The following is a 17,513-nucleotide window of genomic DNA, read 5'->3' on the forward strand; positions in this document are numbered from 1 at the left end:
GTCGTCGCAAGTGTTAGATTTCTTTCAGTGCGTTTTTCTAATGAATATCTGTGTTGTGTAAAACGGAAAAAGCTGTACCACGATTTATGTGACACTGTTTTGCCACAACCTTTGTATAGAGCCTTATACAGTGGAGGCCCAGGCTCAGACGTCTTAAAGAGAGTAAAGAAAATGCAGGTGCCACCAGGCGCTAAGACCTTTTTCTTTAAATTACACACCGGAACGTTGTCAGTAAAGAAATTTTTCGAGGGAAAGGATTTATTTTTACCTTGGGGTTCGCATTGTTTAATCTGTAAGCAGCCGGAAACAATAGACCATGTTTTTTTACATTGTTGGGAAGGGGTTTATTTTTGGGATGTTTTGCAACGGACTATGAAGAAAGATTTCCCCCTAGATTCGCATGGCATTCGATATTTAAGCATTGATAATGACGACGGGGTTCCATTTGATTTAATTATGCTCCTGGGTCTCCACTGTATATGGCGCTCCAGAATGGCGGGCTATCACTGTGACAGGGAAGCGCACCCTGCCCGAATTTATTTCCGAGAGTCTATGGATTGGTTTGTCGCTATACAAAAAGCGGCTGCGGAACCTCCCGACTGGCTCTCAAGGGTAGAGCCTTTGTTGTCTTTGCGGGAGTTTTAATGTGACGAAGCCAGCCTGACGCTGGCTGAGTATGTCTTTCAATGTGTTCATTGTCCTGTACTATTACTTTTGTGATTTGTCTGTTCCTTTTTTTGTGAAGTGTTGTTTTCCAAAGCCAGGAAATAAAGAAAAAAAAATCTGGCGTGGTCTAGTGGCTAGGATACGTGGCTTTCACCCAGGAGGCCCGGGTTCGATTCCCGGCGTCGGAAAATGCGGTCTCATGGTGTAATGGTTAGCAATCTGAATCCAGCGATCCGAGTTCAAATCTCGGTGAGACCTGCGCTTTGTTTTTCTTTTTTTTTACCACTTAAACTCCCTTCGACGTTTCTTGTGCACCCACTTGCTCTCGTTCACCGCGTTCCGGCGTGGTCTAGTGGCTAGGATACCTGGCTTTCACCCAGGAGGCCCGGGTTCGATTCCCGGCGTCGGAAAATGCGGTCTCATGGTGTAATGGTTAGCACTCTGGACTCTGAATCCAGCGATCCGAGTTCAAATCTCGGTGAGACCTGCGCTTTGTTTTTCTTTTTTTTTTTTTACCACTTAAACTCCCTTCGACGTTTCTTGTGCACCCACTTGCTCTCGTTCACCGCGTTCCGGCGTGGTCTAGTGGCTAGGATACATGGCTTTCACCCAGGAGGCCCGGGTTCGATTCCCGGCGTCGGAAAATGCGGTCTCATGGTGTAATGGTTAGCACTCTGGACTCTGAATCCAGCGATCCGAGTTCAAATCTCGGTGAGACCTGCGCTTTGTGTTTCTTTTTTTTTACCACTTAAACTCCCTTCGACGTTTCTTGTGCACCCACTTGCTCTCGTTCACCGTGTTCCGGCGTGGTCTAGTGGCTAGGATACGTGGCTTTCACCCAGGAGGCCCGGGTTCGATTCACGGCGTCGGAAAATGCGGTCTCATGGTGTAGTGGTTAGCACTCTGGACTCTGAATCCAGCGATCCGAGTTCAAATCTCGGTGAGACCTGCGCTTTGTTTTTCTTTTTTTTACCACTTAAACTCCCTTCGACGTTTCTTGTGCACCCACTTGCTCTCGTTCACCGCGTTCCGGAGTGGTCTAGTGGCTAGGGAGGAGAGAAGTGGACAATCTTCGAGATAGAGCAAATAAGAGGAATGGGTGCAATTGGTAGATGTTTGCGAAAGCCACAATTTGTAACATTTTTTTAGTTAGCAAAATTTGGTACACCCTCCAAGTCTTGCATTGCTCAAGGGTAAACATACAAAAATTTCATCGCGTGTTCGCCGTTTTCATTTGGGCATCATCTTGGGAAAGAACAAGCCGCACTAATTTGTTTTTGCGAGTTCGGAATGGAGGGCGTGGTTTGGCGCATTTGTTTTTGAGACAAGTGGTCAATCGCTTCTTCTTCTTCAGGGATGTGAACCATCCTTTCTTACGTACTATCTGTCAAATTCGCTTGGGGATGCAACTGCCTAATATGGTTGCGCCCGTCGGGAGTTTGCCTGGCGGCGTCCATGGCTTTCTGCGTGAAGTCGTGATTTCGTGCAGGTTTCTGTCAACACGGTTTTCACTTGAATATCTGAGCGAAGTCAATGGGAAAAAGCTCTATAAAGATCTCTGCGATGTGGTTCTGCCCGTACCGTTATATTCGTCTCTTTACAGAGCAGGCCTTGGGAAGAACGTTTTAAAGCGCGTGAAAGCAATGTCAGTCCCAGCTGGTGTAAAGTCTTTCTTTTTTAAACTCCATACGGGAACTCTCACTGTAAAACCGTGGATGGTCGAAAGGGTTTTTTTTTTTTGTTCTATGGGGTACACATTGTATAATATGCAGAAAAGAAGAAACAATTGAGCATGTGTTCCTGCAGTGTTGGGATGCTGTGTTCCTCTGGGATGTGCTCCAGCGTACCATCAAAAAAGAGTTTCCACTCGACGCCTATGGAATTCGTTACTTACCAATAGAAAGTGATGACGGAACCCCTATTGACTTGATTATGTTAATGTGCCTGCATAGTATTTGGAAATGCAGAATGGCGGTTCGGCACGCTGATCCTGATGTAAGAACTGCACGACTGTATTTTAGAGAAAGCATCACAAACTTTTTTGAGGAGCAAAAGTTGCAGGAATGTGTCCCAGAATGGCTGTCACGTTTGGAACCGTTATTGTCGATGAAGGACTTTTAAGTACGTCCGCACAAGGTGTGCGGTCGTTTTTAACTTAGTTGGTGATTGCGGTTTGTTTTGTATGTATATGTGAATACCGGAAATAAAGAAAAGAAAGTGGTCTGGATTCCACTTCCGGCCACCGAGCGTGACGGACGTGTAATGACTAGCTCCGTCGGAGCGGCTACAGCGGCCATGTCTGGCCGCGGAAACAGGAATTTTGGCTCGGACAGCTAGTACCAGGTTGTACTGCCTAGTTTGCCTACAGGGCGTTTTGTTTTGAACACAGTTTTCCTGCACGGGGACATCAGTGCTCGCCCCTACAGGGTGGAAGATTTTCGAGATGCGCTCGCTCCACTTTCGCTCCTGCCGGAAGTTATCGCCCTGGGGGCGTATCGCATGAGTCATGTGTGGGCCGTAACCTTCAAGGACGCCGACGCTGCGAAGAAGATTATCAACATCGGTGAGCTCAAAGTGAAAGGTGCGCGATGTCTTGTGATAGATCCTGCAAACAGGGACGTCCGATTGAAGCTACATTGGCTCCTACACAGCGTACCGGACGAAGACGTGCGGCTTGCCCTCGCTCCGTTCGGGAAGGTGACGGACGTCACAAGGGAGCGATGGCGCGCACAAGGCGTGTCGGACAAGGGTTCAACTACGAGGCTGGTGACCTTTAAGTTGAACGCCGGCGTCAAGATGGACGACTTGCCCCACCAGGTGAGCGTAGCCGGAGAGCTTGCGCTTGTGGTCGTGTCGGGCAGGCCTCCCCTTTGCCTGCGCTGCCGCGGCACTGGCCATATTCGGCGTGAGTGCAAAATCCCACGTTGCGGTGCTTGCCGTCGTTTCGGGCACGAGGAAAGCCAGTGCGCTCGGACGCATGCCAGCGTCACCGGACCATCGACCAGTGAGGAGACGACAGAGCTGCTCATGGATGAGGCCGATGCGGAGGACGCATCGAGAGCGGCGAGCGGGCCAGTGGCGAGCGAGACTGCGTCGGCTGCTCCTCGGGCGGATCAGTTGGAGGCGCAACTTTGCCCGGTCGACACTCCGTCGCAGTCGCCTCCAGCTCCTGCACAGGCTGACGATGTCGTGACGAGAGATGCGACTGCAAAGCCTGGGGACTCTCCGGTGAGCGCCGCCTGTAATGTGGCTGAGCCCATGGACATTCCACCAACAACCAGTGTCACGGCCGGAAAACGGGCGCATGATGACAGCGCAAGCAAGGAGCCGCCGCAGGATGCCAGTGGGGGTGATGAGCCTCCTCCTAAAACGCCAGGTATGAGGCGAGCGTCCTACAAGCCGCGGCCGAACATTCCGGCCGACTCACGGCAGGCGGGGAAACCGCCTCCGTAGTTTTGCACTGTAGAACCCGAGCTGGGGCGTGGGTGGTTTGTGGTGCGGGCGTGATGGTAGACACCATGCGATAAGGGCTTTTTTTTTCTCACTCGATATGGCGATCAATCTCACGGGAGCACTGCGTGTAGCAACTTTGAATGTACGAGGCCTCGGGGCAAGAAGGCGACAATGCCAGTTGAGTCGCCTTCTTCTAGAGAACGATCTGCACGTATTAGCAATTCAGGAAACTAAGATTTAAAGTGAGGAGGCGACGGATCGAATGGTGTCTGTTTTCCGTACGCATTTCGATGTATGCGTCTGTCACTCTGTTGGCGCCTCATGTGGCTGTGTACTCTTCATTCGGAATAACATTGGTATCACTGTGCAGTCTTTGCTCTCCTGTGAAAGCGGCCGACTTCTTGTCGTTGATTTTGTGCATTGCGGCCAGAATTTCAGGGTTATTTGTGCGTATGCGCCGAATGTAGAGACCGACCGGAAACTGTTTTTTGAGCGCTTCCAGACATATTTAAACTGTGACAGGGTGCTGGTATTAGCGGGCGATTTCAATTGTGTTTGTCATGCCTCAGATCGTGCAAATGGGTCTTCGGTGCGAGACAAAAGCGTGGACGTCTTGAAAGAAGTGGTCTACGACCACTATTTAGAGGATATTGGGAATGTATTCTCATATGGTACCCGTCCGCAGTATACTCATTTTCAAGGAAATAGCCATGCACGGCTAGACAGACTGTATGTGTCAGCAGAGCTGGTACCGCTATGTACCATGTACGAAGTAAAACCTGTGCCCTTTAGTGACCATTCCCTAGTAATAGCGACTTTTGGAAATAAACAAAAGAAAACTCGTTTCAACTGGCACTTGTGGAAATTTAATTCTAAATTATTGGAAGACGAGGGATTTAATAATGGAGCAACGCAAGAGCTAAAGAAGCTACTTGCAGCGCAACGGATAAACTACGCTACCGAATGGGAAGAGTTTAAGCAGCTTGTCAAAATAAGAGCGATTGAAAAATCTAGCACCTTGAGGTACGCAGAGAAACAAACCGAAACACAGCTTCGCGATCAGCTTGAATTCCTGACCAGTATAGAAAGCGCTGAACCAGGAACATGTTTTAATGAAATAAGGGATGTAAAAATACAGCTTGAAAGAATAGACGCTGATAAGTACAGAGCTGCAGTTATTCGTGCATGGTCCGAGAAGCTGTGAGCAGCGGAAACGCCAACAAAGCGTGCTATGTCTGATGAGAAACGATACGCATGTCGGAAGGAAATACGACAAATAAGTACCGGCGCAGATATTTCGGCAGACAGCAGTGTTATCAAGCGCGTAATCTGTGACCACTTCAAAGACGTATTGGGTCATTCGCGAAAAGCTGAAGAAAAGTTTTACAGTGAATTTCTACCGTTCATGCCGAAACTTGACGAAGAAGTGAAAACGCGTCTTGAGCAACCGATTTCCGTGAACGAAATAGAGCACGCGATAGACACATTACCAATTGGTAAAGCTCCTGGTCCAGACGGCCTGGGGGCTGCCTTCTACAAAAAATTTAGAGCTATGATAGCTCCTGTCCTGCTGAAAGTATTTGCCGAGTGTTACGAAGCAAAACGTGTTCCCATGTCCTTCACAACTTCACACATTGTGCTCATACCAAAAACTGATGATCCGGAAAAACGCCTGTTGGTGAGCTCTTATCGTCCGATAAGCCTCACCAACGTTGACTACAAAATATTCATGAAGGTGCTGGCAAAAAGATTGCAGGGAGTCATAACCATGCTGGTAGGGGAACATCAGACATGTGGCATAAAGGGGCGAAGCATTGCCACTAACATACACGTAGCGCGATCCGTGCTGGAATGCTGCGACTCTTTTGACGACCAAGTGGCGATGATGCAGCTGGATCTGGCAAAAGCCTTTGATCGTGTTTCCCATGAAGTACTCTTGGCCATATTAGATTACTCGAATGTGGGCGAGATAATAACAGAGGGCGTGAAAATGGCCTACGCAAATTGTACAACTCGAATTGTTGTCAACGGTGACCTCACAGAGAGCCTGCAAGTGCGGTCTTCTGTGAGGCAGGGTTGTCCATTGTCACCCTTGCTATTCGCGGCCTACCTTGAGCCTCTTTGCCTGGCTATCCAGAATAACGACCGCATAATGGGCTTCAGGCTGCAGTCAGCGCAAGTGAAAATCTTGGCATATGCCGATGACATTGCAGTTTTCTGTTCAAATAGAGAGAGTGTTTGTGAAGCCACAGATGTAGTACACAAATTCTGTAGATCCACTGGGGCTCAGATCAACTGGGAAAAAAGCTACGGGTACTGGCATGGCAGTTGGGAAGTCACGCCCGACTACTATTCTCGAATGCGCTGGTCCACCATTCCGACAGTATATCTAGGAGTACCACTTGATTGTTACCGAGAGCCTGATCGGTACTGGAATGAGCAAGCAGCGAAAGTCAAGGAAAAAACCGATGCTTGGCAAGGACGACAATTGTCCATGTTCTCACGTGCCACTGTTTGTAATATTTTCCTTGCCGCAAAGATATGGTATGTGATGAGTGTGCTGAGCGCAGCGCGGGTCAACATTCAAAATATCCATCGTGTTTTTGCCGTTTTTATTTGGTCTTCGACTTGGGAGAGGACCAGTCGAACAAATTTGTTTTTGTCCGTGAAAAAAGGTGGGCTTGGACTCGCACACTTATTTTTGAGACAAGTGGTCTCGCGTTTTATGTACCTCCGAGATCAAAACGATATGTTCCTACGCACCGTAGTGCAAACTCGGCTAGGTCGATTTCTTCCAGAGGTTCTTGTGTGTTCGTTCCAAAGCATGGGTGGGGCCGTGAGAGGGTATCTGCGAGAGGTCGTACTCGCGTATAGGATGTTGCATGTGCGATTTTCTATGGAATATTTGTGTGGCGTAGGGAGAAAAAAATTGTATAAGGATTTAGTGGACATAATGCTACCTGTACCGATGTACCGTTTCCCACAACGTGGAGGCCCAGGAGCAGATGTTCTTAAGAGAGTAAAGAAGATGCCAGTATCGCCATCAGTCAAATCCTTTTTCTTTAAACTTCACACTAACACATTATCAGTCAAAACATGGATGCAAGATAAAGGCATCTTCATTCCCTGGTCAACTAACTGTTTTCTATGCAAAAGAGCTGAAACCATAGAACACGTTTTTTTGGACTGTTGGGACCCCATCTTCTTCTGGGATGTTCTTCAAAGGACTTTAAAAAAAGACTTACCCTTAGATTCCTATGGCATAAGATTTTTACCGTTCCACGACGCAGATGGCATTCCATTGGATGCGATTATGCTCCTGGGCCTGCACAGCTTGTGGAAAACAAGAATGCAGTTCAACCATGCTGATGTAGAAGTTCGTTCTGTACGGGAACACTTCATTCAAAGTGTTGTACGTTTCAGAGAAGTGTATAGAGGACTACCTGAACCGCCAGAATGGGTTGATGGGCTTGACGGTTTGAAGCAACTGAAAAAATTTTAACATGCCGTGTCAGCCAAAGCCTGGTTGACACGTTTTATCAATTGTATATTGTTGTGAACGTCGAAGTCGGCAATAAAGAAAAAAAAAAGTGGTCTAGTGGCTAGGATACCTGGCTCTCACCCAGGATGCCCGGGTTCGATTCCCGGCGTCGGAAAGTGCGGTCTCATGGTGTAATGGTTAGCACTCTGGACTCTGAATCCAGCGATCCGAGTTCAAATCTCGGTGAGACCTGCGCTTTGTTTTTCTTTTTTTTTACCACTTAAACTCCCTTCGACGTTTCTTGTGCATCCACTTGCTCCCGTTCACCGCGTTCCGGCGTGGTCTAGTGCATTCTACTTCCGGCTACCGTTCGGTGCGGACGCAGGATCATGGGCTCCAACGGAGCAGCGACAGCGGCCCTTGCCGGCCGCGGTAACAGGATTGAACACGCTGAAGATGACTATCAGATTATTCTGCCGACTTTGCCTACAGGACGTGTTGTTCTCAACACCGTTTTTTTTTGCACGCTGACGTGCGAATGCGACCGTACAAGGTCGAAGATTTCAGGGATGCTCTCGCCAACGTTGGCGCGCTCCCCGAAGTGGTAGCGTTGGGGGCGTACCATATCAACCACGTCTGGGCGGTGACGTTCGACTCTGCGGATGGTGCTAAGAAATTGGCTGCGCTGAAGGAGCTGAAGGTGAAAGAACGCCGCTGCCTGATCATCCACCCCGAGGACCAGCAGCTCAAGTTGCGGCTCCACTGGTTGCTGCACGGCGTACCCGATGAAGATGTCCGAACGGCTTTCGCGGCGTACGGAACGGTGACGGAGGTGACGCGGGAGCGTTGGCGCGTCGAAGGCGTCAAGGAGAAGGGCTCGACAAGGACCATTCTTCTGAAACTGAAACCTGGCATGAAAGTGGACGACCTGCCTCATCAGGTACGAGTCGGCGGCGAATTGGCCCTCGTTTTGGCGCCTGGACGCCCCATGCAATGCCTACGTTGTCGCGGCACAGGACACGTCCGACGCGAGTGCAAGGTGCCCCGGTGCTCAAAATGCCGGCGGTTCGGCCACACTGACGTCGAGTGCGTTCGCACGTACGCGACAGCTACAGGGCCTGTACTCACGGACGAGGCAGCTGATTTGGCCATGGACGTGGTTGAGGCAGAGGATGCGGCGAAAGGCACTGACTCAGCCGATAAGGGCCAGGCAGTGACGGCCTCTTCAAAACCGGGCAGCGGTGACGCCAAGGGCAACGACGCAACCAGAGAGGCGGAGGGCGCCGAACCGTCAAGGAGCTCGTATAACCCAGACAAGGGCGACGCACACACTGCTAGCGTCACCGCAGCAGCTAAGCGATCCCACGACCAGACCGGCGGCGATGGACACAAAGTGACAGTAACCAACGTCGAGGAGCCGCCAGCGAAAACGGCCGAAGGGCGGCGGCCCAGTTTCAAGCCGCGGCCTAATGTCTCGTCGGAAAAGCGGGTCGACGACAAGGGGCCTGTGCAGCAGAGCCAGGCTCTTGCACCGGGTGGTTCTGGTGGCGGCGACGGCGTCTAGCTGCGTGCTAGACGTGAGCGGTAAGCACCGATCTCTCGGTCTCTTCACTGTCTATAAAAATGGCAACTGCGCTTAAGCTCACGGTGGGTACGCTCAGTGTGAGAGGTCTAGCGGGTAAAAAGAAGCAGAGCCAAGTTTACCGCCTCCTAACAGACCGTGGGATTGATGTTCTTGCTATCCAAGAAACAAAAGTGGAAGGGGACGAAGAGACCGGGATTTTGATGCAGCGTTTCACGGCCAGATATTACGCAGTCGTTAGCCACGCAAATGGCACATCGGCCGGATGTATTATTTTTGTTAAAAAAACTGCCGAGTCTTGAGGTGCAGGCGCATTTTTCATGTCCATCGGGGCGATGTGTAGTGGTTGACTTTTTGTTTTGCGAGGGTTGAATGGCGATTCATTTGCATTTATGCGCCCAATGTGCTGGAGGAGCGAGTTGTGTTTTTTGAAAGTATCCAGCAATATCTAAGCACTGAAAAACAGGCAGTTCTTCTGAATGATTTTAACTGTGTTTTGAATGCTGCTGATAAAACCAGCACACGTTCCCACCGGGATGGAAGTACCGATGTTTTGAGCCAATTAACAGATCTTTTTGCCTTGGAAGACGTGGCTGAATGTGTGGAAAGCACGCGTAATGTTTGGTTCACGCATTTTCAACGCAGTAGTCATGCTCGTCTCGATAGAGTCTGTGTCTTTAGATCTGGTGCCAAAATGCAATAGTTATGATGTCGTGCCCGTGATTTTCTCAGATCACTGCATGGTGCAATGCAATATAGGAGTTAAAAGACGATCTAGTGTATTTCAGTGGGACTTATGGAAATTAAATAACCAGCTTTTACGGGACGAAACATTCACTGAGATGGTAAAAGTAGAAGTAAATAAAGTAACGTGCGACGGCATACACATATGGGGGATGCAATGGGAAATTTGCAAACAACAAATTAAAATAAAAGCTATCGACAGAGCTAGCTGGATAAAATACCAAGAAAAGTTACACGAAGCACAATTAAGGTCCCTGCTTGACAAATTATTTGCTGAGGAGTGCAAATCACCGGGTATGTTCTTAGACGATATAAAAAAAAATCAAGCAAAAGATAGAAGTGATTGAAGAAGACCGATATCGAGGGGCGCTTGTGCGCGCGAGAGCCGAAGAATTTGCTACTTGTGAGACGCCCACAAAGCGAGCACTGGGAATATAAAGAGCGCGCGCACGGCGAAATCACGTAGCAGAAGTTGAGAGGGGAGGCCAAACGGTGTATGACAACGACAGTATCGCGCAAGCCTTTTTTGATCATTATCAAATGCTTTTTGCCCAGCATCGAGTAGATGTGACACGGTTCAAAGAAGATTTTTTGGAGGCTATGCCTCGTGTAGACGATGAAGACAAACAAAGATTGGAGCGCGCGATTAGTGAAGCCGAAGTAGAACGGGCCATAGATAAATTGAACGCGGGAAAGTCGCCTGGACCTGACGGGCTGAGCGCGGCGTTTTACAAAACATTTAAGAACGATCTAGCACCAATACTAACCGCTGTGTTCAACGAAGCTTATAAATTACATTCACTTCCCGCATCGTACGCGTCATCTCACACCGTACTTATTCCGAAAACCGAGCAGATAGAAAAATTAAGACAGGTGTCCTCTTACAGGCCGATCGCTTTGACAAATGTGGATTATAAGATATACATGAAGGTTCTAGCGGCCAGGTTACAAACCGTAATACGGGTATTAGTTGGCTCACACCAAACATGCGGGATAAAAGCGCGTTCCATTGTAAATCACATCCACAAAGCAAAGTGCGTGCTCGAGTGCTGTGATACCACGCAAGACCGTGTGGCAGTCCTCCAGCTCGACCTCGAGAAAGCTTTTGATTGTGTGTCTCATGAACTTTTGTTTTGTGTTCTAGACCATATTAATGTCGGGTCTGTAATTAGTGAGGGAGTTGCCATGGCGTACCGCAACTGCAGTACAAGATTAATTGTAAATAAGAAGTTGGGGGCCCCCATAATCGTACAACGTTCGGTGCGCCAAGGCTGCCCCCTCAGCCCCCTGTTGTTTTGTATATATATCGAAGCATTGTGTCTAAGAATTATTGAAAACGATTCAATCCATGGTTTTCGAGTGCAGGCAGCGGAAGTGAAGTTGCTTGCATACGCAGACGACGTCGCTGTGTTTTGTACCGATCAGAGCAGTATAACCCATACGGTCGACATTTCAAGGCGCTTTAGTGCATTTACCGGAAGCTTGGTGAACTGGCGGAAGTGTCTTGGATTCTGGCACGGTGATTGGCCATCAACCCCAGAAACTTTCGCCAATGTCTCATGGGTGACAGCACCCGTTAAGTACCTGGGCGTTCCGTTGGAATTTTATCAAGATTCTGAGCCTTATTGGCGAGAGCAAGTGAAAGAAACGCGTGAGAAGACAGCAACATGGAAAAGCGCCCATTTGTCTATTTTTTCGAGAGCCACAGTTTGCAATCTTTTTCTCATAAGTAAGCTTTGGTATGTCATGCAAGTGTTGCACTGTTCTCAGTTGAATGTACAAAAGCTTCATCGTGTGTTCGCAGTTTTTATTTGGGCCTTAAGTTGGGAGAGGTGTAGTCGGTCGAATCTTTTCCGGAGCGTCAAAGTAGGCGGTCTTGGACTCGGGCATTTGTTTTTGCGCCAAGTTGTAAATAGTTTCTTTTTTTTACGGGATATTGAGGATCCCTTTCTTCGTACCATGTGCCAAGTAAGGCTCGGGCGCGCTTTACCGTAGTTTGTTGTCTCAACACAACAAATGACTGGACGAACTGCAGGGTTTTTTAGAGTGATTGTCCTCAGTGTTCGTTTTCTCACCGCCCGTTTTTCAATAGAATTTCTAAGCAATGTTAAGAGGAAAACGTTGTATAAAAGGCTATGTGAAACTGTTTTCGCGGAACCTATGTACAGAGCCTTATACTCTGGAGGCCCAGGAAGCGATGTCCTTAAACGAGTTAAAAATATGCATGTGCCGTCAGGGATAAAAACTTTTTTTTTCAAGTTGCAGACAGGCACTTTGAGTGTGAAATCATTTCAACAGGCTAGGGGGCTCTTTCTTCCATGGGGATCACTTTGTCTAATATGCAAGCAACCAGAAACCGTAGATCACGTTTTTCTTCATTGTTGGGAGGGAGTTTATTTCTGGGACGTCCTGCAAAGGACTTTAAAGAAAGAATTACCGCTGCACCCTCAAGGAATCAGGTTTCTGCCTACAGAGAACGAAGGTGGCGTACCAGATGATCTTATTATGCTCGTGGGCCTTCACAGTATATGGCGCTCTCGAACAGCGGGGTACCACTGTGACCCGGACGCGAGGCCGGCTCGAATGTATTTCCGGGAAAATATCCACAAGTTTTGTGAGATAGTACAAACAAGACCATGTGTTCCTGAGTGGTTGTCGAAGTTAGAACCTTTGACGCATCTCAGAGAATTTTAATCTGACAACGCCTAACCAAAGTGGGTTTTAGGCTACTATTGTGCTAGTTTTTGTGATTGTCTTTGGTGAATGTGCTTTGTGTGACCTCTGTCGAAGTCCGGCAATAAAGAAAAAAAAAGGCGTGGTCTAGTGGCTAGGATACCTGGCTCTCACCCAGGAGGCCCGGGTTCGATTCCCGGCGTCGAAAAATGCGGTCTCATGGTGTAATGGTTAGCACTCTGGACTCTGAATCCAGCGATCCGAGTTCAAATCTCGGTGAGACCTGCGCTTTGTTTTTCTTTTTTTTTACCACTTAAACTCCCTTCGACGTTTCTTGTGCATCCACTTGCTCCCGTTCACCGCGTTCCGGCGTGGTCTAGTCATTCCATTTCCGGCCGCGCTAGCGAACGGACGCGTTATCATGAGCTCCGTCGGAGCGGTGTCAGCGGCCCAGCAGAGCCGCGGTAACAGGTTTTTTGCTGAAGAAAGCCAGGATTATCAAGTTGTTCTACCGCCACTGCCAACAGGTGCGTCTGTTATGAATACTGTTTTTCTTCACGGGGATTTGAAAGCCAGGAACGCTGGCGAGTACAGGGAATTGCAGACAAAGGTTCGTCTACGCGCACGGTTGGCCTGAAGCTCAAGCCTGGTGTGACGATAGAAGATCTCCCCATCAGCTGCGAGTCGCAGGAATCATGGCTCTTCTCGTCGTTCCTGGACGGCCCCCGCTGTGCTTGAGGTGCCATGCTACGGGTCATATTAGGCGTGACTGCCGAGTGCCACGTTGTACCAAGTGTCGACGATATGGCCATGATGAAAGCACATGCGTGCGTACCTACGCAAACGTGGCAGGCCGGAACGCAAACGAGGAACTGTCGACAGAGCATCTAATGGATGAGGCAGACGCGGCAGAAACTACGCCTGAGGCAGATATCTCGCTAACTCTTGGTGAAGGTAGGGCTGCACAGGCGCACGAAGTGGATGCACCTTCAAATGAGAAAGTGAATGCCAACGCTTCGACCGATACCAAAGAGGCTCTGCTGACGAGTGACCCAATGAACAGAGGCAATGCACCGTGTGAAGAGGTCGAGGAAGTGCCTGAACTAACAGACGTGACCATGACTAATGCCAGCAGTCTTGCGTCAAAACGACTGCATGAAGACGTCAAAGACTGGCACAAGACCAGCCATACTGCAACCGATGAGCCGCCGGTGAAGACCACGCCCACTCGAAGGCCAACCCTGAAGCCAGCGCCGAAAATACCGCTCGAGCTACGGCCCGAGCGGAAACCGCCGGCACCACCGGCGACGTGACGTGGCGTCTTTTTAGAGCGCAGCTCTTTGGCGTTCGTTCCTGGGTTTCGCGTCGTCGTCGGCGTCGACCTCGTAACCAGCTCCGCCCCCCTTTCATCCCCCCAGCGCTATCGGCGTCAGCGGCATCAGTCAGTCGCTGCTATCTCTTCCCTCCTCCCTTTATCGTGTTGTCCGCTTGCTACGCGCGCTTCTGCCCCCATCGTTTGCCGCTGGGTATACACGCCGCCCCCCTCCCCCCTCTTCCTGCGAGTCTCCGGTTGTCAAAGTGCCGGCTCGAACTTAATTCCTTTCTTCGCTCCTCCTCCAATGCAACCCCTGTGCGGTGGCAATCAGAGAGCCAGATCGGTGGCGGCGGATCTGTATATGTGCACCGCCCGAGCCGAAATTGCGAATACGTGTGAAAAATAAAAAAAAAATTCTGTGATAGCGCATACATGTGTTGCTCGATTTCTTTGCCTCAATCTATCGAAAAGGTGAAACAGCTTATTTGCTGCGCTCAAATTTCGCATTAGGAAGTAACGTAATCGTCGGTAATTTTTTCCAGCCGGACAGTTGCAACGCCGGAACTGACCAGAAAGACAGTGCGTCGAGGCCACAACGGCGAACTCGAAGTGTCAATCAAAATGGCTCGAGCGGGTGTAATATGCTCTAAAAATGTGAGTGTTTGGCTGTCTGGTGATAATCAAAGTGCTATCATATGTGTATAAACTGATATGTTTAACTTGTCTTTGACAACAGGTGTTATACCGTCTGATTGGCGTAAGGCTCGAGTTGTCCCTATTCTTAAGAAAGGTGACTGCCAACTAGTTACCAATTATCGCCCTGTTTCATTGACGAACAATTGCTGTAAGTTGTTAGAGCATGCTATTTTTTGTTATATTGTAAAATTTTTAGAGGACCGTAATATTTTGACAGCTTACCAACATGGTTTTAGGAGAGGTATGTCTACTGTTACCCAACTTTTATCTGTAGTGCATGAATTTTCAAGAGTCCTGGATGCTTCCGGACAAACAGACGTCTTATTTTTTGACTTTAGTAAAGCATTTGACAAGGTGCCTCACGGAAAATTATTGTTTAAACTTCAATCGATTGGACTTCCCTCTTTTATAATTCAGTGGGTGCATGCCTATCTTACAGATAGGCAGCAATTTGTAGCAATCCAGGACTCTTGTTCTGACATGCTGCATGTGACTTCAGGGGTTCCTCAAGGCAGTGTCTTGGGACCCCTGTTATTTTTAATCTATGTGAATGACCTAGTGGATATTGTTGAAAAGGATGTAGAGGTGAGGCTGTTTGCCGATGATTGTATAATTTTTAAAGAGGTAGTAAGTGATTCTGACCACTTGTCACTTCAAAAAACTGTGCTAGCAATTGCAGACTGGTGTGAGCGCTGGGGCATGGATATTAACCCAAACAAAACCGTATTATTAAGAATCACAAGAAAAAAAGCACCCAGAATTCACAGTTATATACTTCACAATCATCCCATTTTAGAAGTAGAAAGCTATAAGTACCTCGGAGTAACCCTCACGAACAAACTTACTTGGTCCACTCATATAGCTGACATCTGCTCATCAGCAGTAAAGAAGTTATGGTTTATTAAAAGAAAACTCAGAAACTCTCCCGTGAGTACCAGAATCACTGCATACAAGGCTTGTGTTAGGTCCCGACTTGAATATGCGGCAGCAGTGTGGGACCCGCATAACAAGAAAGACATTGCTCAACTGGAGCGTGTTCAGCGAAAAGCAGTTCGTTTTATTTATGGGAAATATAGAAGGATAGACTCTCCAACTGCATTAATTCGAAAGAGTAATTTACAGTTCTTGGCAATAAGAAGAAAAGTTACCCGTCTAGTACTGCTTCATAATTACATGTCTGGAAATTTGAAGGCAGATCTTCCTGATTGCGTGAAGCTGGCGAGCACTAGGAGAACACGTCATGTACATGAGCAGTCATTAGCACCAATTTTTGCACGAACTAGTGGGTTTAAGAACAGTTTTTTTCCGAACACTGTCGCGGAGTGGAATGGCCTTCCTTCGGGTCTATGTAAGTCTAGAAATTTTGAGAAGGAGCTCAAGAACTTATTGTATGGCTCCTAGTATCTTGTTTGATGACTCTGGATTTGTGTCCTGTTTACTGACTCGCGGTGTTGTAGCTGATGCTCTTTTAGAAATTTTTTTAGTTGTATGCCCCTCCTGCTTGGGCCAACTCTGGCTTGCAGTATACTGAAATAATCATGCGATTCGTATGTGGAAATTAAAACGGCAAAAAAATGGCAGTAACTCTCCAAGCACCTCTGTATGTAGGCACGCTTAACGTGCGAGGCTTGTCGGCGCGCAGAAAACAATATCAGCTGAGTCGGCTTTTTATGGAAAACGATTTGGATGTAATTGCCATACAGGAAACAAAGGTTGAAAGCGAGGAAGGAACGAACCTCATGGTTGAACCGTTCAGGACGTATTATAATGTGTGTGTTCCCCATGCAATTGGCACAGCCGGTGGTTGTGCTCTGTTTCTGAAGCATACCAGAGAAATAACTGTTGATAGTGTGTACGCGTGCCCTTCTGGAAGGCTCATTGTATGTGACATAACGCTGCATGCCCAGAAGTTTCGTATAGTTGACATATACGCTCCAAATGCAGCAAACGAGCACAGTGTTTTTTGAAAGTGTTGAATGCCATCTGAACTGCGACAGGGTCATTATAATGATGGGAGACTTCAACTGCGTATGCAGAGTTGAAGATAAAATGACAGATTTAGCGATACGAGACGCGAGCGTATCCGTGCTCAATTCGCTAACGGAAAACTACCTATTACAAGATGTAGGGTGTTTTCTGTCAAACGGTACAGTGCCTCGCTTTACGCACTACCAGCGAAACAGTCACGCTAGACTAGATCGAATATATGTTTCGGCCGGTCTGGCATCTCACTGCACAAAATATGAAGTCAAAAACGTTTCTTTTAGTGATCATAGCTTGGTTACGTGTGCGCTAGGACCAAGGAAACCAGCCAAGTTCAGCTGGGAGCTGTGGAAATGCAACGCTAAGATCCTCGATGATGAACAGTATGTGAATGAAGTAAAAGAAAGAATTGGAGATCTACTAGCGAGTAAACTGCAGCGTTACGTTCAAGCATGGGAAGATTTTAAGCAAAATGCAAAAATAGCAGCCATTGAAAGAGCCAGTGAGCTGCGGAGAATACGGAAAAAAGAAGAAACTGCACTGCAAAGTCAGCTTGACTTTTATTTAAGTGTAGAAGCCATTGACCCGGGTAGGTTTGCGAAAAAAAATAAAAAGTTAAAAGCAAACTATAAATAATTGATACAGACAGATACAGAGGAGCTGTAGTACGCGCACGGGCGGGAAGGCTATATATGGGTGAAACTCCGACTAAACGTGCCCTTTCAGACGAAAAAAGCTACGCGTCGCGCAATGAAATAAAAGCGATAAGATACAGAGATGAAGTTGTGCAAGACCAAGAACTGATACGCCGAGCTTTTGTCGACTATTATCAAGAACTGCTTAGCCACGAACCACAGATACTAGAAGGGTTTGAAAGAGATTTCTTTAGGCTCATGCCAAAGCTTGAAGAAAAGGAAAAA

The 17,513-nt window shown here is 48.0% G+C and overlaps 1 protein-coding gene, 9 non-coding genes and 1 pseudogene across 11 annotated transcripts in view; 10 read left to right on the plus strand and 1 right to left on the minus strand.

Moving 5' to 3' along the window:
- The window catches only part of LOC149351830 (lysosomal alpha-mannosidase-like), a 123,680-nt gene that overhangs the window by 68,949 nt on the left and 37,218 nt on the right, over positions 1–17,513 (minus strand). The window lies entirely within an intron of this gene.
- On the plus strand, positions 783–854 carry TRNAE-UUC (transfer RNA glutamic acid (anticodon UUC)). Its single transcript has one exon. It is a non-coding gene; the product is annotated as a tRNA-Glu (tRNA).
- TRNAE-UUC (transfer RNA glutamic acid (anticodon UUC)) lies at positions 1,005–1,076 on the plus strand. Its single transcript has one exon. It is a non-coding gene; the product is annotated as a tRNA-Glu (tRNA).
- TRNAQ-CUG (transfer RNA glutamine (anticodon CUG)) lies at positions 1,082–1,153 on the plus strand. Its single transcript has one exon. It is a non-coding gene; the product is annotated as a tRNA-Gln (tRNA).
- On the plus strand, positions 1,238–1,309 carry TRNAE-UUC (transfer RNA glutamic acid (anticodon UUC)). Its single transcript has one exon. It is a non-coding gene; the product is annotated as a tRNA-Glu (tRNA).
- TRNAQ-CUG (transfer RNA glutamine (anticodon CUG)) lies at positions 1,315–1,386 on the plus strand. Its single transcript has one exon. It is a non-coding gene; the product is annotated as a tRNA-Gln (tRNA).
- On the plus strand, positions 1,467–1,538 carry TRNAE-UUC (transfer RNA glutamic acid (anticodon UUC)). Its single transcript has one exon. It is a non-coding gene; the product is annotated as a tRNA-Glu (tRNA).
- TRNAQ-CUG (transfer RNA glutamine (anticodon CUG)) lies at positions 1,544–1,615 on the plus strand. The gene has a single exon. It is a non-coding gene; the product is annotated as a tRNA-Gln (tRNA).
- Positions 2,929–4,119, plus strand: LOC149351880 (uncharacterized; annotated as a pseudogene).
- On the plus strand, positions 7,781–7,852 carry TRNAQ-CUG (transfer RNA glutamine (anticodon CUG)). Its single transcript has one exon. It is a non-coding gene; the product is annotated as a tRNA-Gln (tRNA).
- Positions 12,813–12,884, plus strand: TRNAQ-CUG (transfer RNA glutamine (anticodon CUG)). The gene has a single exon. It is a non-coding gene; the product is annotated as a tRNA-Gln (tRNA).

The sequence above is a fragment of the Amblyomma mixtum genome, chromosome 3 (assembly GCF_055824585.1).
Source record: "Amblyomma mixtum isolate Tamu chromosome 3, ASM5582458v1, whole genome shotgun sequence".
NCBI classification, from domain to species: domain Eukaryota; kingdom Metazoa; phylum Arthropoda; class Arachnida; order Ixodida; family Ixodidae; genus Amblyomma; species Amblyomma mixtum.